Below are 24,142 nucleotides of genomic sequence, written 5' to 3' on the forward strand. Positions count from 1 at the left end.
CTAAATTACACCTAAAGCTGAACTCCTACAAGTAAATCCAAACAAAAAGAAAAATCTATTGTATGAGAAATGTCCACGTTTTATTACAACCTATCATTGCCAGTGGAGGAAAATGAAAGAGGCTATGGAGAGACATCTAGGGGTCCTGCGAACTGATCCAGTGCTAGCCACAGTAATTCCAGAGAAGATACCAATAACAGACAGGAGGAGTAGAAATTTAAAAGATATGATAGTGAGGAGTCACTATGTATCAAAGATCCCAAATCCATTCGGGTCATCTGCACCAAGAGTGGGATGTTACCCATGTGGAGCATGTAAAGCGTGCAGTAACATCTGCAGGATGAAACAATTTGTGTCAGCAGATGGTTTGCGGGAGTTCTCAATCCGAGAGTGTGTCTCTTGCTCGAGCTCCAATGTTATTTGTAGTTGCAATAAAATTTTACATTGGATTAACATTAAGAGTACGGGTTCATGAGCATGTAAGAGACATACTGTCGGCTAAAGAAATTCAGGACTGGTCAGGATTAAAAATGTTACCCCACCATTTTAAGACATATGCATGTGACCCAAAACAGCTCCTAGTTAGAGGCATAGAACAAGTCCAGTGTGGAATAAGAGGAGGGAATGTCTAAAAAAATGCTAGCTCAGAAAGCGACGCGATGGATTGTGAAGATGGTTCCCAATGGGTTAAATGAGGAACTTAGCTTTGCCCCAAACTTTTGTTTGTTTCCTTTTTTAAGACCGTTCTATTTTTAGATGAATGTTGTGGTCAAATGGTGGAAACTAAAGTATGACTACCTGCCACAAGATGGAAGAATGGAACCAGCGATTCCACAAATATGAGCGTTATAGGGCGTAGACATAGACTATAAGGTTTACAATGCTATGATTTACTTATTTCTTTTTTAGTTGTTATTTTTATTATTATTTTATATTAACTATGTCTCTAGTTACAATTTTTTGTATACATTTAATTATTATTTTGTAATGTATTCACTTTTTTGCCACTATATCCACTACAGTGGTTTTACACTTTATGTACATGGTATTGGTTTGCAAATTGCACTTTAATAATATGACTTGTTTATACTCATGTACTGTTCTGAGGTATACAGTGCACAATTTAATGCACTGATGATGTTAAACATAATTCACTATTGGGGTATTTTTGGGTAATTTTGTATTTTATGTGTAACATTAATGTAGAAATCTTATTAAATATTGTTTGAGTAAATGGAATATAATATATGTATTCGCGTTTGTCAATATTGTTGTCACTATGAATTTGCACTTATTTTTAATCTATTTAAGCACATATATAGGATTTATTTATCGGTTCACATTTATTGGTGTATACGTTTGTAATACTGAATTGTGATGCATTTAAGTGGACCTAAACTAGATATAATATATCATCATTATGATGATCGGCCCCTCACTGCATTACTTGCAGTTACAAGTAAAGTTATACGGTATTGTGGTTTCCAATCACGATATGTCCCAAAGTGCGCATGCGCTGGACAACGGCATCTGTCCTGCACTGGAAGGCATCTGTGTGCTGGTACGCATGCTCGGAAGTGCCGACCCTGGGCCTGCGCTCTAGTGAGGAGACGCCGTAAAGTGCTGGAACTAGTCTGACGCATGCGCCGAAATGTGGGACACCACCAGAAATCAATCACTGGCACTTATGTTAGCTATTTAAGGCAGGACAGGATAGCCATATGCACAGCCTCTTGATAAAGATCCGAAACGTGCTTCAAGGTCGGAGGGGTGTACAGGTGTTTCTCCTACTATGGATAAACATATTTGTTAAGCATTGATATCAGCTTGATCCAGGACTAAAATGTGATAGGATTAGCAGGTTCTGTTTGTAACCACAGTAGTACCGATGTGGTACTCGATATGTGAACATCTTTATAGTGTACTATAGTGTACGCGGCATTGCCTGGTTTTTCCTTCCTAATCCTTGTTGGGGAGGAAATTCAACAAAGTAGGAAGCTTTTGACTGTATATCCCGTCCTCATATATTGTTGGCATATCCCAACACCATGTCCCGTCCTCATATCCCGACCTCCTATCTCGACTTCCTATCTTGACCTCATATCCCGTCCTCCTATCCCGACCTCCTATCCCGACCTACTATCCTGTCTTCCTATCCTGACCTCCTATTCCGTCCTCATATTCCGTCCTCATATCTCGACCTCATTTCCCATCCTCCTATCTCAACCTCATATCCCAGCCTCACATCCCAGCCTCATACAGTGGGGATCAAAAGTTTGGGCATGTAAAAATTTGTATTAATGTGCATAAAGAAGCCAAGGAAAGATGGAAAAATCTCCAAAAGGCATCAAATTACAGATTAGACTTTCTTATAATATGTCAACAAAAGTTAGATTTTATTTCCATCATTTACACTTTCAAAATAACAGAAAACAAAAAAATGGTGTCTTCAGAAGTTTGGGCACCCTGCAGAATTTATAGCATGCACTGCCCCCTTTGCAAAGCTGAGACCTTCCAGTGTCATGGATTGTTCTCAGTCATCATCTGGGAAAACCAGGTGATGTCAATCTCAAAGGATTTAAATGCCCAGACTCATCTGACCTTGTCCCAACAATCAGCACCATGGGTTCTTCTAAGCAGTTGTCTAAAAATCTGAAACTGAAAATAGTTGATGCTCACAAAGCTAGAGAAGGCTACAAGGAGATAGCAAGTTAGCAGCGTTTGGACTTTGTAAATGAACATATAGACAAGCCTGATACATTTTGGAAACAAGTTCTGTGGACCGATTAGGTTAAAATTGAACTTTTTGGCCAGAATGAGCAAAGGTACATTTGGAGAAGAAGGGGAACAGAATTTAATGAAAAGAACCTTTGTTCAACTGTTAAGCATAGGGGTGGATCAATCATGCTTTGGGGTTGTATTGCAGCCAGTGGCACAGGGAACATCTCACGAGTAGAAGGAAAAATGGATTCAATAAAATTTCAGCAAATTTTGGATGCTAACTTGATGCCATCTGTGAAAAAGCTGAAGTTAAAGAGAGGATGGCTTCTACAAATGGATAATGATCCTAAACACACCTCGAAATCCACTGGGGATTACATCAAGAAGTGTAAACTGAAGGTTTTGCCATGGCCTTCACAATCACCTGGCCTCAACATAATTGAAAATCTATGGATAGACCTTAAAAGAGCTGTGCGTGACAGACAGCCCAGAAATCTCAAAGAACTTGAAGACTTTTGTATGGAAGAATGGGCAAAGATACCTCAAACAATAATTGAAAGACTCTTGTCTGGCTACAAAAAGCGTTTACAAGCTGTGATACTTGCCAAAGGGGGCAGTACAAGATATTAACTCTGCAGGGTGCCCAAACTTTTGCAGACGCCATTTTTTTGTTTTCTGTTATTTTGAAAGTGTAAATGATGGAAATAATATCTAACTTTTGTTGACATATTATAAGAATGTCTAATCTGTAATTCGATGCCTTTTGGAGATTTTTCCATCTTTCCTTGGCTTCTTTATGCACATTAATACAAATGTTTACCTGGGGTGCCCAAACTTTTGATCCCCACTGTAGGTTATGCTTTCTTGACAAGACCAAGAATATTTTGGTAGCAGGGCTTGTATAGGCATTGTGGTTGACCAATTTTATCCCTTCATAGCAGCTTTGTACCCTGTTGCAGAAGGACACTGTCAGCTCTACAATGCATCATGCCACAATGGATTGGTTCCAAGAACACATTGTTCCTGTGTTTTATTGGTGGTGGTCTTAAAGTAGCAAGTGGGCTTGTATAGTTTAACCAAAATGTATACTACCCGATGTTAGTTTTATACAGAAATTGGACTGAGAAGCTATAAATTGGCTTACAACTTGTGGATCTGCTAAATTTGAGTTTTCCTTGTTTCCAGGTCCTTCATAGTTCCCAGATCTTAATCCTATAGAGCAGGGACGTCCAAGTTTTTTCTGCCGTGGTCCACTAAATTAAAAACAGTACACACACCAGCAGAAGATAACCCTGAGCCTCGTGTACATACTTAGTCCATCACCAATAGCACCCTCCCCCCAGGAGCACACGCCACAACCATAAGATCGCCCCCACCCTTCCAGCACAAACCAGTACCATCACCAATAGAAACACCCCCCATTTTGGCCACACGCACGCTCACTGGTGACATGTGACATCACATGACATTGCGCCATTACTCTGTTGTGCCCGTCTGCACACTGATTGTCTGCCGACTGTCATTTTACGGGTGGACCTGTTTAGGAAACCTGCTGTGACTCAGCTGCAAGTTCCCTGTTTTACAGAGAGCATGGGGCCAGAAGCTCCAGGAATGGTCTGGCCCTGGGGATCTCTGGCAGGCCACACCTCCATGTTCATTGTGCAGCATTTGGCCCACAGGCCACATGTTAATACCCTAAATATAGAGTACCCAAGGGTTAAAGGGGTATTCCGGGCAAAAAGGATATTCCAAAGGATAGGGGATAAGATGTCTGCTGAGACCCCCCGCGATCTCCCTGCAGCACTCGCATTCTATGTGTGTGCTGAATCTCCAGTTTCGGAGACCTTTGGGTTACCAGGACTTGGGACGTGACATCACGCCACCTCCCATAGACATGAATGGAGGGGGCATGGCGTGACGTCAAGTCCCGGAAACCCAGAGGTTTCTGAAACTGGAGATTCAGCACACGCATAGAATGCGAGTGCTGCAGGGGTCTCAGCAGCGTGCCCCGCGATCAGACATTTTATCCCCTATCCTTTGGATAGGGGATAAAATGTTTTTGCCCGGAATACCCCTTTAAGGTAGAATGGCTGTTCAGGACATGTCAGTTACGTGTAGTAACTGCAAGAAGCTATCCTGCATATGTGGTGTCCCGGTACCGTATTGCATACCGTACCTTGGTTAGGGGTCCCCAAAGTCAGAGTTCCTAGTAACTGTGGGGTTCCGCTTCTTTAGTCATCTTCTAGTCACCCCTCATATAGTTAATATATTGCTAAAATAAATGTAAATACTGTATAGAAAGTGTATACTTACCTTGCATAGCGTCGCAGGGCCTGCGGGTCATGTGACTGTGGTTTAGTCTCTATGGCAGGTAAAAGGACCTTTTGGAGGTTCTGGGTCATGTGATACCCACAATACCTTGTAAAGCTGATTGACAGATGGTGTGGACCAATCCTAAAAGTGCCAGCCCCTGCCCATATAAGGGAGCTTCAGCCAATAGACGCTCTCTTGGGTTTCTGACACTTCATAAGGACAGACCTCCGCAACTTACAATGACTGCTACTAGGCCAAGCCTGCCAGCCTCGGCCTGAAACGAAACAGTGAGTATGCTAGCGAGACCTCTGGACCTAAACATACCCCTTAATCCAGCGTATCTATGCTTACAAAATCCTACTAATCTAAAGAACTTACAAAAGTCCCAACCATACGTCAGTCTCCGCTGCGCTGTACATAGACTTTGTTATAAAGACTGTTCCTGTTACCCCATGTTACCGAAAATCTTCAGTAAAGTTTCCAAAACTTTTCAGCAAAGCTCTGGTTGTGGACATTGTATTTATTCTACATCTCCCTATCGCTTTTGGGAAGGGTGGCGATAGGCCAAGCATCACAGTATTAACCCACACTCTGGCGTCACGACTGACAAGAGTTGATTATAACCGTGATATACCTCACAGCAACACCCCAACTGCCATACACCCCCCCCCCCCAAGGCACCACATATACATGGGCCACTATTCCTGCTGAATGCTTTTAACACCTAGATCAGTGTTTCCCAACCACCCTGGTTGGGAAACACTGACCTAGATGAATGCATGCCATGACAAACTGAGGCAGTTCTGACCAAAGAAGGTCCACCATGATATTAAATGGGGGTAGTCATTGTATAGTCTATCGCAGTGAATGGTGGTTAATCTAACCTCATCAACGTATGATTTAATTTTGAACTGTAATTTCACTGTAACCCACAAGAGGGAGCCATAGCTTCAGGTGAAAGAAAAGTAAGATTGGATAAAAATGTCTTTCTCTGGAGAGTGACTAAAGTTCAGCCTTATTTGGAGGGATTGTTATTTCTCTGCGGTGAAACAACATTAGGTGAAAAAAAATCGCCTTAATTATTTTCCCAGCTAATCTGAAGGTACAGACTGCAGCGAGCTGCCAGCCACCATTGTACGCTGCCACATTTATAGCTTCTGCTGTGGCAGATGGAGAAAGTAAGCGTTCTAGAGGTACCGATGCACACAGTTCAATAGGACAGCGGTAATGGGGAAATCTCACGCCATGTAGTTTACGTTTCTGATATGAAAAAAAAAATAAAAAGGGTAAATGTTTGTTTAATATGTTAAAACAACAGATCTGGTGAGAATTCGGCCGGAGAGATGAGTCTTTCACTTGTGGCGCACTTCAGGAGACGTCTCATGTGTCAGGAGCAGATTGGACAATTGCCCGAACAATCCCTCACATCTCTATAGAAATCGCTGAGTTTGCAAGTCGGACTTGAATGTCACATTTGTTATAGTTCCTCCAGAAGGAGAGCTAATAAATCAGATAGCGGGATTAATAATATCTCATAATAGCAGCAATTCCAGATTCCAGAACGGCCCAGTGCTGCTAGAGTGTCCTTTTTTTTTTTAATCTATCGACTTCTTATGGTTTTCGAGCCATATACCTTTAAAGGGGTACTCCGGTGAAAACCTTTTTTCTTTTAAATCGACTGGTGCCAGAAAGTTAAACATATTTGTAAATTACTGTTATTAAAAAATCTTAATCCTTCCAGTACTTATTAGCTGCTGAATGCTACAGAGGAAATTCCTTTCTTTTTGGAATGCTCTCTGATGACATCACAAGCACAGTGCTCTCTGCTGACATCTCTGTCCATTTTAGCAACCGTGCATAGCAGATGTATGCTAAGTTCAGCATGCTGCCTTACAGTGCTGGGGCCTTGGGTTCAAATCCCAACAATAAATAAAGAGTTGTTATAATTATTATTATAATGACCACAGCAAAGAGCACTGTGCTCGTGATGTCATCAGAGAGAATTCCAAAAAGAAAAGAATGTCCTCTGTAGTATTCAGTAGCTAATAAGTACAGGAAGGATTAAGATGTTTTAATAGAAGTAATTTACAAATCTGTTTAACTTTCTGGCACCAGTTGATTTAAAAGAAAAAAGGTTTTCACCGGAGTACCCCTTTATAGAGGACAATAAGATTGCTAGCGCAGTGTCCCACTACAGGTATTCTTATGGTTTGGTGAAGCATCACCTGAGAAATTGTTATGTGGAATGTAACCTGCACTTTTATACTGTTTAATTGCACTCATGTCTATAATCATGTACAGTGGTCCCTCAACATACGATGGTAATCCGTTCCAAATGGACCATCGTTTGTTGAAACCATCGCATGTTGAGGGATCCGTGCGATGTAAAGTATAGGACAGAGGTGTACAACCTGCGGACCTCCAGATGTTGCAAAACTACAACACCCAGCATGCCCGGACAGCCAACGGCTGTCCGGGCATGCTGGGAGTTGTAGTTTTGCAGCATCTGGAGGTCCGCAGGTTGAAGACCACTGGTATTGGAGGTTGTACTCCCGTGTCCCCGCTGCTCCGGACCGTCACTGCTGCCCCGGATGTCACCTTCCATCGCTGTCACCGCGTCCCCGGGGTGTCCGGCAAGGCCTCTGCTTCCCCGGCATCCTCGCTCTCAGTCGCCGCCATCACGTCGCTACGCACACCGTTCCTATTGGATGACAGGACGGCGTGTGCAGCGACGCAATGATGACGATGGAGAGCGCCGACGATGCAGGATGAAGAGGACGCACCGGAGCCCCGAGGACAGGTAAGTGATCGTCAGCGGAGCACACGGGGCACCGTAAACGGCTATCCAGTGGCAGCTGAAGCAGTCTGCGCTGCCGGATAGCCGTTTATGCGATGGCCCCTGACATACAAAAGCATCGTATGTTGATGCTGCCGTCAACATGCGATGGCCTCTGAGAGTCCATCCTTTGTTGAAATGATCGTATGTAGAGGTGAAGAGTTATGATTCCTAGAAGGCGAGGAGGAAAAAACAAAAATGCAAAAATGAAAATGTTTCCTGTGTCCTCAAGGCCAAGATGGGCTGCGTCCCTAAGGATTTAAAGGGGTTCTCCGGTGCTTAGACATCTTAGACATATGCCCTGTCCAAAGGATAGGGGATAAGATGCCTGATCGCGGGAGTCCCGCCGCTGGGGACCCCCGTGATCTTGCACGCGACACCCCGTTTGTAACCAGTCACGCCCCCTCCCATAGGCTTGCATTGAGGGGCGGAGCGTGACGTCACACGGGGGGCGGAGGCATGATGTCACATGCCGCCGGCCCTGTGGTCGCCGGTAATCAGACCCGGAGCGAACCTGCTCCGGGGACTGATTACAAACGGGGTGCCGCGTGCAAGATCACGGGGGGTCCCCAGTGGCGGGACTCCCGCGATCAGGCATCTTATCCCCTATCCTTTGGATAGGGGATAACTAAGATGTCTAAGCACCGGAGAACCCCTTTAAGAACGAAACGATCTATATTAAGTGTCTAAAACTTATATTAAATTTGCCAGGAGTCATGTAAGACAGTGTTATGCAGCATAATTGGTGCCAGTATTATGTCATGTAATAGTAAATCTGGGCCAGTGTCACATGTTAAACCACATCACTGTTTACCAAGACTGCGCCCCTTTTATCAGATTCTTGAGAAAACATCAAAAAAATTGTCTTAAACGTATAATAATTGTGGCGTAAGTCATGTACGGCAGTTACGTGGCACAAATTACTCTGACCTCCAGCTATAAATGTAGAAATGAATGCCCGTAGCCAGCACGACTGGCAGTCACATTTAGCACGGGCCATTCTTTGTCAGGATGACCTTTTTGATGCATTAGCTCTTCATTCATTCTCCTCCTATCAATGGATTCACATGTGAGCTGCTTTATGACTCTGCTGGGATACAGAATAGTTCTCGCAATGTAGTGATTAATGTTAGCAGGTGTTTAGCATGTATTTATCCCTGACACGCTTCCTCAATCTGCTTTTCCAGCTCCGGACACATAGCGTGAATGCCATCAGATGCGGAATATTGATATATTATTCTGGGCAAATTGCTGATTAATATGGCATATTTATTGAAGTTACTGAATGGAGGACCTGGGCTGTTGCCAATAGCAACCAATCATTTGCTTTTATTTTTCTAAACTGCATTGCAACAAAGAAAATGGCTGTAATAAAACATCTGTTTTCTACGCCAAACATGAGTTAGAACCAGTGTTCAGAACAAACGCCCTCAAATATGGGCTGCTTTATAGAGCTTCTAACTCAGTAATGGGCTTCCAGTGCTGTGGAAATATTATATTCTGAAGATTTTGGTTAGGTAGGCAGTGAAGCGCGCCAATTTCATAATAATTTGCGCATTATTGTCTGCTTCTCTCCTACTTTTCTCAATATACACTTTATCGGTTCTCTGTTATTTGCTCAGTCTCCCCATCCATTACCAAACAAAAAGAGGACTAGATAGTGTATATAATGCTGCTGAGGGGATCATTGTTACATGCTAAACTGGATTGCTCTCCTAAAATGATTTCATAAAAGTCTAAGTGGCCTTTCAGTCTTAAATATTATGGCGGATATTTATGAAGCCTTTAAATGTACTTCACCCCTAGACATTTTATCGCCTATCCAAAGGATGGAGGATAAGATGGCTGATGGCGGTAGACCCGCCGCTGGGGACCCCCGCAATCTCTCTTCTGCACCTTGCGTTCGTTTAGAGCATCGGGTGCATCGCCGGAGGCTCGTGACATCACGGCCATGCCCACTCAATGCAAGTCTATGGGAGGGGGCGTGGCCGTGACGTCACGAGCCTCCACCCCACATCGCCAGTCATCTGGCACGTGTTCACTCCGTGCACAGGATGTCTGAAGTGCTGCAGCCAAAATCGTCCCCAACAGCGGGACCCCTGCAATCAGAATCTTATCCCCTATCCTTTACGGGATAAGATGTCTAGGGGCGGAGTACCCCTTTAAGGTTAGGTTCACACAGCCATTTGCACTGATCCGTTAAGCGTACAATCAGCTCTTTTTTTTATTTTTTTTTGAGCCGATCAGACCCTGAAATGGATTGGATGCAAACGGCTACTGCTGGGTCCCAACGGCCCCCATTCACTTGCATGGGGTCAATCGGTGACCCGGAAATTTTACAGGATTTTAGTGGAGAAAAAAATAGAGCTTGCACTATTTTTTTTTTCCGCTAAACTCACGCTAAATTGCGGACGGGACTCTGAATAGCGTACTCTGACGGCAATGTGAACAAGACCTTACTTGTTTTGCTGGGAAATTTGACACAGTATTTTGGCACAATACAATTTTTGAGACTTTTTGTGCTTTTTTTTGCTGTGGTAGACATGTTTTGAGTTGAGTTTTTGCAGTGGTCAGGAATTAAGGAAACTGCGACTTTTTGAAAAAGTCGCATAATTTGGAGCAAAGCACCCAAAAGGGCGCAAATCACCACCAATTAAAAAAACATTCTTAAATACACTGCTCAAAAAATAAAGGGAACGCTTAAACAACACAATGTAACTCCAAGTCAATGACACTTCTGTGAAATCACACTGTCCACTCAGGAAGCAACACTGATTGACAATCAATTTCACATGCTGTTGTGCAAATGGAACAGACAATAGATGGAAATTATAGGCAATTAGCAAGACACCCCCAATAAAAAAGTGGTTCTTCAAGTGGTGACCACAGACCACTACTCAGTTCCTATGAATCCTGGCTGATTTTTTGGTCACTTTTGAATGCTGGCGGTGCTTTCACTCTAGTGAAAGGAGGCACTACCAGGAGACAGTATAAGGAGACGTGGAGGAGGCCGTAGGAGGGCAACAACCCAGAAACAGGACCGTTACCTCTGCCTTTGTGCAAGGAGGAGCAGGAGGAGCACTGCCAAGCCCCGCAAAATGACCTACAGCAGCCCACAAATGTGCATGTGTCCACTCAAACGGTCAGAAACAGACTCCATGAGGGTGGTATGAAGGCCTGACATCCACAGGTGGGGGTTGTGCTTACAGCCCAAAACCTTGCAGGACATTTGGCATTTGCCAGAGAACACCAAGATGGGCAAATTCACCACTAGCGCCCTGTGCTCTTCACAGATGAAAGTAGGTTCACACTGAGCACATGTGACAGACGCAACAGAGTCTGGAGACGCCGTGGTGGTCGTTCTGCTGTCTGCAACATAGGCAAAACCGAGATGTGATCCTCAGACCCCTTGTGAGACCATATGCTGGTGCGGTTGGCCCTGGGTTCCTCCTAATGCATGACAATGCTAGACCTCATGTGGCTGGATTGTGTCAGCAGTTCCTGCAAAAAGGAAGGCATTGATACTATGGACTGGCCCACCCGTTCCCCAGACCTGAATCCTATTGAGCACATCTGGGGACATCATGTTTCGTTCCATCCACCAACTTCACGTTGCACCACAGACTGTCCAGAAGTTGGCGGATGTCACCACCTCATCAGGAGCATGCCCAGGCATTGTAGGGAGGTCATACGGGCACGTGGAGGCCACACACACTACTGAGCCTCCTTTTGACTTGTTTTAAGGACATTATATCAAAGTTGGATCAGCCTGTAGTGTGGTTTTCCACTTTGATTTTGAGTGTGACTCCATATCCAGACCTCCATGGGTTGATAAATTAGATTTCCATTGATAATTTTTGTGTGATTTTGTTGACAGCACATTCAACTATGCAAAGATGAAAGTATTTCATATGCAGGGCCGGTTTTAGGCTTAGCGTGGCCCTAGGCAAAATCAAGATGGGCCCCAAAAGTTGTAATAGTGCACAAACCAGATTTGCACATTTTTGGTCACTTCAAATACCATAAAAAATATCTAAAAAGCAATTGAAAAGTCCCATCAAAACAAAAATGGTACCAATAAAAACTACAAATCAACAAGCAAAAAATGACCCTCATACATCCCCATATACAGAAAAATAAAAGGTATAGGGATCAGAATAGTACAATTTTATATTTTAGGTTGGCAGTATAGTTCCCCCACATTAGGTTGGCAGTATATTTCCCCCACGTTAGGTAGACAGTATAGTTCCCCAATATTAGGTTGTAGTTCCCCCACATTAGGTTGTAGTTCCCCCATATTAGGTTGTAGTTCCCCCACATTTGGTGGGCAGTATGTTCCCCCACATTAGCTTGGCAGTATAGTTTCCCCACATTAGGTTAGCAGTATAGTTCCCCCACATTAGGTCCCCCCTCTCCCCCTGCTTTTTCTATTTTTTATATTTCCTTACCTGGTCGCGCTTGGCAGGCTCAGGTAATGCGGCGGGTCTTGTGGGCTGTTTGGATAATATGACGAGTGACATCTCCTGCCGGCTCCTCTGAGCGGCATCAGGGACGTCACTCCTCATTTCCTGCAGCAGCGGCTGGATTGCTAAACTTAAGTAGCCAGCACTGCAGTGAATGAGGAGTGACGTCCTTGATGCTGCGCAGAGGAGCCGGCAGAAGACGTCACAGAGCGCGGCCAGGTAAGGAAATATTAAAAATTGAAAAAGCATGAGAAGTGTCCGGGCCCGCCGCTGGTCACTGTTTTAAAGTGGTCACAGCCGGGCTGCAGCAGGCTGCTGATCAGCTACTGAGCAGCCGGCAGGGGGCCCCCTGGGGGATAGGAGCCCTAGGCAATTGCCTGGTTTGCCCCGCCCTAACGCCAGCCCTGTTCATATGATTAGTTCATTCATTCAGATCTAGGATGTGCTATCTTAGTGTTCCCTTTATTTTTTTGAGCAGTGTATTATCTGGTGGCTAAACTGCTCTTCCTTAGCTGACATTGATCCACAATTCATCTGGGAATACCGTATGAGTAAGCTTGGAGTCTGCCCCATGTGTCTCCCTCGCCTAGACTAGAAGCCACATCCTTAAAGAAGCACTCCAGGTTTCTGGTGTTTTTTTCTTTTTGACCATATGATGCACACTCACCATTACTAATCCTACAGTGCTATCTGTTTTTTTTCCATTCCAGCACAACTGCAGCCATGCTTTTCATTACTGTTATTGGGTCATGTGATCACCAGAGGAAGTCAAAGTATTTAAGATGATATTTAAAGTGATATTCACATCTGCAACTTCCTCATTGAAGGTATAGGGCACAAGTTAAACATTTTTGTAAATACATGTAACTTCCCCACTTGACTGCTTTACCTGATTGTACCATTGTACTCTTGAAGCAGTGGCTGGCCAGTGATGTCACTTCCTTTTGGACAATAGGGCCAGATGGCTGGGAGCGTGACTTTGTGTGACCTACAAAATTACATTATTTATCACCTGATAGGTCGATTTCTAATTTTCCAGTTATGACCTGGCTAGCTTTCTTCCATTCTCTTTATTTTCCACCTTACCATTATCCGTGTTGACAGAACACTGCCTGCTCCGATCTCTGCCTGATTGACAAAAACTTTCGTTCACACCACGATCGCTTCATACAGCTGCCGGATCTGATGGGGAAATTTCTAAACTGGCTGTTGCGGTATCCCTGCTGGACCCCCGCTGCATTTCATTCATTTAAATGAGCTGACCAGAGTCAGAATGTGACTGCTGTCGTCTCATTTTTTCACCATATCCGGTTTTGTTGCCGGACTGAATACCATGGTATGCTGCGGTTTAAAGTCCATCAAGAAATTGTGGTGTGAATGCACCCTAAAATACAAATGTGTGCTTCAGTTGCATCAGAGCCATGATTATGGACAGTGAACCTGAAACACGTAGGCTTTATTGGGGATGAAGCTTTTATAAAGATTAAATAAAAGAATAGATTTTTATTGCAGCAGGAAGCCTTTCTTCATATGTTTGGTCTTCATGTTTTCTGTCTGTTACTGGGCAGATTGGGCAGGGCTTAAAATATAGCAGAAGTGGGGATTCAAATGTTAGGAGATATTTACAGTGATCCCTTAACTTACAATGGCCTCAGGTTACAATATTTTCAACATACGATGGTCTTTTCTGGACCATTGTAACTTGAAGCCAGACTCAACATACAATCTTACGGACAGTCCAGATCTGTGAAATGTGTAAATGGCCGGAAGAAATGACCAATTAGAACGGGCACTTTACTCGTAAAACATTACTGAAGTGCATGCACTGACTGACATCTGGTAGCGCTCCCTACAGTACAGGGAGTTACCACATGTTCTGTACTCTTTACCTGTGCCAGGGTTATCTGCTCCTTTGGACACTAGATGGGGATGAGGTTTGTTACAGTGTGTCACCCCAGTAGTAAGAAAATTACATTAGGAGGAGGCTTGTGACAGTGTCACCCCAGTAGTAAGATGGGGCATGTCAATGGGTGGACCAATGGGCGGAGTCATGGGACGGCAAAATTACCTTTTGCCTAGGGTGGCAAAAATCCTTCCACCAGCCCTGCAGAGATTTCCTTCCCCTAGCAGCTCTTTTTTCCTTTTATAAGGACTTGATTTATCTGTATTAGTTATCTACTTATTTTTCTTTCATCCTCACATTTTACTATTTTTGCATGACATTTTAGGGCTTCGGAAGCAATTACCAGGTTTTCATAGAGTTATAGCCTCAACATAAAATGGTCTCCAAATAATGTGTTCGTCTTGGAACCCATGAATATTGTAACTTGAGGGAGCACTGTAAATGGTTGTCCTCCTACTTCTCCTTATTAGACTGTACGTTTAGGATTGATCTATACGCATATAACTTATACATATTAGGATCATACAGTCGTAACTATTTTTTATTTTAGCTATTGTATAGTGCCAGTGTACCCTGGTAGATCAGTGTGTGGTAGCCACGGGTGGTGTAGAGAAAATATCTTATCCTTTTGTGACGCCAGGGCACTGTTAGCCTATACACAGTTCGAGGTTAGAGACAGCTTCTCCTGGGCAAGATAAAGGGAGTAAATGAACACACCGATGTGAGGTTACGGATAATTGTCTTTACTGAGCTGGTGCAGATGGTATTGCACGGACAGTATGGTGCAGAGTGAGAGGATGCAGCGTAACCCCTTGGGAGCCCTGTTGCCTTGCTGGGACTTGTTGTGCTTGATACTGACTTGAAAGACTTGAAGATTGATCCTGGTAGCTAGGGTTCTGTCAAGGTCTTGTAGCTTTCTCCTCCAGGGCATGAACCTTGCAAATGACCGTATAGAATAAATTTGATTTGGGCCTTCCCTTGAGCACACAACACACTGAACTGGGGCAACTCCTCTCCCCCCCCCCCCCCCCCCCCACCCCCCACTACACTGTATGGGCAAGAATTTATGGGTTCCCATTGGCAGGCAGGATCACATGGGGGTTGCTTCTCTTTGTTTAAAGGCACAGTAACACATAAATAACATACATAAGGAACCACAGCAACAAAATAATTACAAAAATGTATTACTACTTAGTAAAGTGCAAAACGTAATTAATTCGTCAAGAATTCTTTCAATGGGCCCAACACATAGGCTGCAGGTCTGCCCTAAGCAGTCCTAAGCAACAAGACAGCCTCAAGTGGACAGCCAATGGCTGTCCGGGCATGCTAAGAGTTGGAGTTTTGCAACATCTGGTGGTCTGCAGTTTGCAGACCACTGCTGTAGATGATTACGACTAGGAAGAGATGAGGGTGCTGGTCTTATGGGAGAGCTGTGACCTGTCCGCTTGTATAAGTTACTGAAGAGCAATACATGATATGGGGGAAACCAGGGGGACAGAAATAGAAACACACAGTATAAGGAGCAGTCCCCAGCAGTGCAGGTCTCCTATTACGCTCCTGCAAGAAGACTTTAAGTACTCCAGAGGAAAAAAAATTGGTGCCAGAAAGTTAAACTGATTTGTAAGTCACTTCTATTAAACAATCTTAATCCTTCCAGTACTTTTTAGGGGCTGTATACTAAAGAGAAATCCAAAAAAGGAATGCATTTCCTCTGATGTCATGACCACAATGCTCTCTGCTGTCCATTATAGGAACTGTCCAGAGCAGCATATGTTTCCTCTGCTCTGGACAGTTCCTAAAATGGACAGCAGAGGTCAGCAGAGAGTACTGTGGTCATGACATCAGAGGAAATGCATTTCTTTTTTGGATTTCTCCTTAGTATACAGCTTATAAAAAGTACTGGAAGGATTAAGATTTTTTTAATAGAAGTGATTTACAAATCTGTTTAACTTTCTGGCACCAGTTGATTTAAAAAAAAAAATTTTTCCACGGGAGTACCCCTTTAAGGGGTTAAACAGATTTTACTTTAAAGGGTACTACACCGGTAAACATTATTATTTTTTTAAATCAACTGGTGCAAGAAAGTTAAACAGATTTGTAAATGACTTCTAATAAAAAATCTTAACCCTTCTAGTACTTATCAGCTGCTGTATGCTCCACAGGAAGTTCTTTTCTTTTCTAATTTCCTTTCTGTCTGACCACAAATGCTCTCTGCTGACTCTGCTGTCCATTTTAGGAACTGTCCATAGTACAAGCAAATCCCCATAGCAAACCTATTCTCCTCCAGACAGTTCCTAAAATGGACAGAGGTGTCAGCAGAGAGCACTGTGGTCAGACAGAAAGGAGATTTGAAAAGAAAAGAACTTCCTGTGGAGCATATAGCAGCTGATAAGTATTGGAAGGATTAAGATTTTTAAGTAGAAGTCATTTACAAATCTGTTTAATTTGCTGGCACCAGTTGAATTAACCCATTAAGGACAGGCCGGCAAGCATGCGTCCTGTGACAACGCCAAGCAGGGTCCTGAGAATTCACACCGGCGATCTGCGGTGATTCCGGTCATGCGGGTGACCCGAAGACCCGGAATTAGGTGATCGGTGGTATAGCATACCACCTCCTGTTGCTGGGGGGAGGTTTTGTTTTAGAACGGTGTGTGATTTCTAAACACACACCGTTATATATAGTATACACCAAGCATCCAAGCACATTCACACTTCCCCGCAGACCCTGGGGCACCTGGGGCAGACCCTTTGTTTGGCAACCCCCCCCCCCCCCCCCCCCCCCAGGGCGGACCCTGTGTTTGCCCCATCCCCCCAACCCAAGAAAGGATGCACAAACCTTTTTCAATAATATTTATTGCACTAATGCAGGAGTTTTGCAGAAGGGGGCCAGGACAGGGATTTTGCAGAAGGGGGCCAGGACAGGGGTGTTGCAGAAGGGGGCCAGGACAGGGGTTTTGTAGAAAGGGGCTGGTGAAAAACTTCTAGAAAACTCCTGCCCTGCCCCTGTCTACAAATCCCTGGCCTTCCCCCTCCTAGAAAACCCTTGCCCTTTCCCCTTATACAAAAACCATGCACCCCTATTCCATAAAACTCAGCTCCGGCACTCCCCACACATAAAAACCCTGCACCCACCCTACACATCAAATCCATACCCCCTCCCTCTTCATATAAAAACCCTGCACCGCCATCACATAAAGTTCATACACCCCTACACATAAAAACCTGCACACCCCCTGAATAAAAAAATAACACCTGAACATCCTCATTAATTGGAATCCCCTGCACACCCCCTTAATAAATTAAAACCCTGCACCCCCCTTAATAAAATTAAACCCAGCACACACCCTTAATAAAATAAAAACCCTTCACCCGCTTGATAAAATAAAACCAGCATTTTAGTGAAAAAAAATAATTTACACATCCAACTTTAAAGGACAACTGTAGTGGAACACTTTTATATATTCCCGTGCCCGGGCCTAAAAAATAAACAAAATAAACTCATACATATCTTCATACGAGCCCCCGTTGGTCCGGCACAGGCCTCACGGTCCGGCAGTGCTGACCTAATTGAACTTCCTGGGGACGGGGACGCCGCAGAGCCGTCGGCGTAACACCGGCCGCAGCGATGTTCCGCCCCGGCCTGTGATAGGCTGAGCCCACTGTTATGTAAGAAGCCGGCCAGAGCTCCTTACTAGAGATGAGCGAATCGAAGTTGACGAACCCGAATTTGTTACGAATTTCATGAAAAATTCGATTCTCAATGAATGCGAATATCGCCGCGATTCGATCGCGCGAATCGCTTCATTAAACTCCATTTTACAGTGTTCCAGGCTATTGGAGACCTAAGATGGCGGATCCACATGTGAGTACATGGGGCAGGGGATTATGGGAGGGCGGGAAACAGCGGCGGGAATGAAGGTAGGCGGGCTGACCCTGAATCACATATGAGATGCAGCCTATCAGTGTTCACTGACCCCTGTGATGTCACAGCCCTATATAATCGGCAGCCATCTTGCCTCTCTTCATTTCATCTATGCACTCAGATGGAGAGGACGGGACTGTGTGTGTGTGTGAATAGCTCATACCACAGCGTTACACTGCAACTGCTAGTCACATCAGCATTAGGGAAAGACAGGAGTGCAGAGTGCTGTGCTGTTACACTGAGAAGGATCATTGATTGCTAAACCTCCTATTCACGTTATTGAGCATTGCAGCAGAGGGGGGCAGATAGCTGTCAGCTGCCTCATACAGATCTCCAAGCTGCCTGAACTTTCTGAAGCATCTTATCTCCTCATTTTTCAGCCCAATTGAGTTTTTTCTTTGCTCCACAAATCTTCTGCTGCTCAGAATTGTGTGACAGAATGCAATTTAGGGTTTAATCCCTGGATTTTTTTTTTTGTGGTGCTGCACAGTTTCAGTGGACTATAGTGCATTTGTACCATTTTGTTCCTGTTAATCTGTCAAGGGGCTACATACTGTGCAAGTCCAAACAATAGTATTCACCGGCTGGTGTTTTGCAAAAATACAGATAAAAAAAAAAAAAGTTTTTTCTGTGTATAGTTACGCATATATAACTGCCCTCATCAGTGCATACCGCATAGGTACATCCAAGTATTGTTCCATTTAGTACCTGTTAATCTGTCAAGGTGCTCCAAACCGTCAAAGCCCAAACAATAGTATCCACCGGCTGGTATTTTTCAAAAATACAGAGTTTTTTCTGCGTATAGTTACGCATATTACTCTCATCAGTGCATACCGCAAAGGTACATCCAAGTATTGTACCATCTAGTACCTGTTAAGCTGTCAAGGTGCTCCATACCGTCAAAGTCCAAACAATAGCATTCACCGGCTGGTGTTTTACAAAAATACAGATTTTTTTCTGCATATAGTTAGGCACATTACTGCCCTCATCAGTGCATAATCACCTGCTGCTGTTCTAGACAAATACTGTTTAAAGGGTAGTGTAGTGTATTGTAATACCCTCATAAACGCACTAAGTATGTCAGGCAGAGAAGTGCCCGGACGTTTACAGAGGAGTGGCAGAGGCCTAAATACGTAAGGCAGAGTTGGCAGCAGACTTGGGGCGAGTGGCAGCAGGAGTCGCAGCGAGAGGCCTGAGCTCCCGTTATCAGCCAGGGGTCGTGTCTCCACCAGCAACCCATCTGCCGTCGTCGATTGGTTAACACGCTCATCCACATCATCACAAGTGACATCTGACACCCCCAGTCAACAGTCGGTGGGTTACTCAGACACAACCCTCAGTTGGCATGGCCCGGGAGCAGTCCCTGTCCTCCCATTTCCTTTGTCCTATGCTGTTCCCTCTCCTAGAGAAGTATCTTATGCTGTGGGTTCAGCTCCACTATTTACTGAGGACGATCTAATAGAGGATAGTCAGCAGCTACTGGACAGCCAAGAAGGGGAGGAGACATGCGCCGCTTGCTCCACTAGGCGGCCAAGTAGTAATGCGGAGACTGACGTGGGAGGCAGTGTTGCAAGTGTTCAGGGTCCTGAAGCAGACACTGTTGGGGAACCTGAGGAGGACATCAGTGACGTGCACACAACTGTTGATGATGACGATGAAGCCGATCATAATTGGGAGCCGGGTGCAGAAGGGGCTTCATCATCATCAGGCGAAAAGAGTTGCAGGTTGCCCTTGAGGCAGCAAGGCGGTAGCACGGTTTGCAGTCAGCGTGATGGCAGTAGTGGAAATTCAGGAGCCAAACGTGCCCGTGGGAGACCACCTGCTTCGCGGAAGCCTACCTTTCCGGGAGGTAGTGGAACAGGGGTTCCTGGAGATGGCGCCAGTAGCAATAAATTAATGCGGACTCGGCGGTGTGGAAGTTTTTCATAAGGCATCCGGAGGAGGTTCACGTAGCCACATGCAAGATCTGTCGGCAGAAGGTGAAGCATGGCCAGGGTCCCAATGTCGGCACCAAGGCCCTGCGTCAACACGTGCTTCGCCACCATAAAGCGGCCTGGGAGAACCGCGGCTCCGATGTAGTGGTCCAGCCTGCTGCATCACCCAGTGACCATCCGCTCCCTCCTTCATCCAGCCAAGGCTCCACCACCTCAGCCGAAGGGAGCTGTGTGTCAAACCCTCCTTCTGTCGCTCCTGCTTCTCCCGCTTTTAGTCAGCCATTCCGCCAACAATCCATCTGCGAAGCCATGTCCAAGAGACAGCAGTATGCGCCCACTCATCCAACGACGCAGAAGTTGAATGTGCTCCTGTCCCAATTTGCTGGTGTTTCAGTCCCACCCTTTCCAAGTGGTGGACTCTGCACCTTTCAGAGAATTGATGGCTTGTACCGAGCCAAGGTGGAGAGTCCGAAGCAGTCATTTCTTTGCAAAGAAGGTAGTACCAGCCCTGCATAAGTTTGTACAAGAGAAGGTGGGCCAGTCCTTGAGCCTGTCGGTGTGTTCAAAAGTGCAAGGCAGCGTCGACGTGTGGAGCTGTAACTACGGGCAGGGACAATACTTGTCTTTTACGGCCCACTGGGTAAATGTGGTTCCTGCACAGCCACAACAGCAACTTGGACAGGTCACACCGCTTCCTCCTCCACGCTCTCGCTCCCAGGCAGTTGGTCCTGTTACAGTGTGCGACGACGCCTCCCCATCCTCCACTGTGTCCTCGGCCTCCACTGCACGTCCAAATCTCGGTGGCCCTTCATCGTACCATGTGTGTAGGGCACGGCGGTTTCAAGCTGTTCTTCACATGGTTTGCCTTGGCGAAAGTTCATTCGTAAATAAATCTGAGTATGGCTTACTCCACGAAATCTGGAAATGGGAACCACGGTGACCGACAATGGGAAGAACATTGTGTCCGCGCTGCGACAAGGAAGTGTGAAACATGCGCCCTGCATGGCACACGTGTTGAATCTGGTTGTCAAGCACTTCCTCAAGTCTTCACCCCATTTGCAAAACATCCTGAAAATGGCAAGGAAACTGTGCATGCACTTCAGCCACTCGTACACCGCCAAGCACACCTTCCTTGAGCTGCAGCGTCAGAACGGTATCCCACAACATAGTCTTATTTGTGACGTTGCCACATGTTGGAATTCCACCCTCCATATGTTGGACAGACAATACGAGCAAAGAAAAGCCATCACCGATTTCTTGATGATCCAAGCAGATAGGAGTACTCTCCTGTGTAACTTCAATGTGAACCAGTGGCAGCTCATACGTGACACCTGCCGTTTGCTGAGGCCCTTTGAGGAAGTCACATTATTTGTGAGTCGCCTGGATTACGCCATGAACGACGTAATTCCACTCCTACATTTCCTACAACAAATGATTGAAACCATGGCTCGTCACGGCAATGGAGACATTTCGCCTACATCTCAAGGCTACATGAGCCCTGTGGGGGCTGAACTGGAGAAGGAGGATGATGAGGGGCAGAGCGGAGCACAGTTTAAGTTGGATGAGATGGCCGGTGTTTCTAGTCTTTGGACAGGAGAGGGGGAGCAGGGGCAGCCAGAGGAGCTGGATGGTTATGAGGAAGTTGAGACAGAGGACCCAGACACACCGTGGCAGTATGCAGTGGAGATTGAGGCAGGTAGTCCCTCCGAGTCACTGGCTCAAATGGCACGATGCATGCTCAGTTGCTTGCGTAGTGACCCCCGAATTGTCAACATTCGTCAGCGGGATGACTTCTGGATCTCCACCTTATTAGACCCTCGCTACCGTCCCAAAATGGGGGCCTTTTTTACACCCACTGAGAGGAAGAACAAACTGACCTACTACAGAGAGATTCTACGTAGTTAGTGGGTAGTCTGATGCCTATCGGCCACATGGTCCATCCACTCGCAGGTCTGACTCGGGGGGCCCTCTGCACTCACCTTCCACTGCCATGGCTGCTGGGGAGGGGTGGCAGGAGCAGTACCAGCTCAATCAGCAGCAGCCTGAGTCTACAGTCGCTGATGAGTAGCTTTCTTCACCCGCATAGTGAAGCAACTAATCAGCAGCAGGTAGACATGGAGCAGGACCTGAACCAGCAGGTGGTGGCATACCTTGACATGGCCATGCCAACAACCATTGAAGATCCGCTGGACTTCTGGGCAGCCAAACTTGATTTATGGCCACAACTAGCAGAGTTTGCCCTGGAAAAGCTGTCCTGCCTGGCCAGTAGTGTGCCATCAGAGCAGGTGTTTAGTGCGGCCGGGGCCATAGTCACCCCAAGGCGAACTCGTCTGTCCACTAAAAATGTGGAGAGACTGACGTTTGTCAAGATGAATCAGGGATGGATCAGCCAGGATTTCCAGCCACCAATGCCAGATGCCTCAGAGTAGATTGACCATTCTGCTACACCAACATTTCCCAATTATGGTTGGTTATGAAACCCTCTTGGGGTTATCAATTAGGGTTATGAACCCCTCTTTGATACTGCGATTGCCTGCTCCTGGCTCATCCTGTGTCTTTCAGGAACTACTTGCCTCACTGATGCTTCTGGCCTTGGGCCTTTAATTTTTGGATGTTTAGCAGTAGCTAAATATATGCTTAATGCAAATGTCAACATTGATCTTTAAATGTAAGGGGTTCTGAAACCCTCTTGGGTACTGCGAATGCCTGCTCCATACTCATTCTGTGTCTTTCAGGAACTACTTGCCTCCCTGCCCTCAGGCCTTGGGCCTTCAATTTTTGGATGTTTAGCAGTAGCTAAATACATGCGTAATGCAAATTTCAACATTCATCTTTAAATGTAAGGGGTTGGTTATGAAACCCTCTTGGGTACTGCGATTGCCTGCTCCTGGCTTGTCCTGTGTCTTTCAGGAACTACTTGCCTCACTAATGCTTCTGGCCTTGGGCCTTCAATTTTTGGATGTTTAGCAGTAGCTAAATACATGCTTAATGCAAATTTCAACATTGATCTTTAAATGTAAGGGGTTGGTTATGAAACCCTCTTGGGTACTGCTCCTGACTCATTCTGTGTCTTTCAGGAAATAATTGTCTCCCTGATGCCTCAGGCCTTGGGCCTTCAATTTTTGGAAGTTTAGCAGTAGCTAATACATGCTTAATGCAAATTTCAACTATGATCTTTAAATTCTCCGCGCTCTGCTAGGGCCTTCTCCTACCCCGCCGGGGCCGATCCGAGGACCTCACTAAACCATCCAATCGGTAGTAGAGACATGTGGTGTGTACAAAGGGCAGGGACTTAATGAACCCGAGCTTATGACCCGTGCTTAGTTCTGATTCTTCTTTCCTGGCAAATAATTGCTATCAGCATGTTACCCGCATCTGTCGGTGAAAGATAGACACACGCTGGTCCATTCAGTGTAGCGTGCGTGCAGCCCCGGACATCTGAGGGCATAACACACTTGTTATTGCTCGATCTCGCGAGTGATCGTGCAATGTAAGGGGTTATTAAAGCCTCTTGGGTACTGCTGATGCCTACTCCTGACTGCTCCTGTGTCTTTCAGGAACTACTTGACTTCATGATGCTTCTGGGCTTGGGCCTTTAATTTTAGGATTTTTGAAATACATACATACATACATGCTTAATTAAAATTTCAACCTTTATGGTGCAATGTATGGGGTTATTAAACACTCTTGGGTAGTGTTTTTTCAAATTTTCTGATAATTATCACAGTAATAAACTTGAATTTTCCACAATAATAACCATTACACCATTGAACGATTGTTGCGTGTGATTTTTTAAGTAAAATTTTCAAAAAGAAATACTCAGAGGGATGAACTCTGCTTCTTTATTTCATAAAAAAATATTTTATAGAAGAATGTCTTTTGGTGGTCCACCGTCATGCATTATAGAGTCTTCTGTACTCTTGGATATGCGCTTGTTCTTAAACAAAGGTACAAAAACAAAAAATGGCTGGTCAGGGCTATGGAGACGTTGCGCCTACATCTTACGGCCACATGAGCCCTGTGGGTGTTTGTGAGATTAGGTCCTTTGTA

The sequence above is a fragment of the Hyla sarda genome, chromosome 6, assembly GCF_029499605.1.
Source record: "Hyla sarda isolate aHylSar1 chromosome 6, aHylSar1.hap1, whole genome shotgun sequence".
Taxonomy (NCBI): Eukaryota; Metazoa; Chordata; class Amphibia; order Anura; family Hylidae; genus Hyla; species Hyla sarda.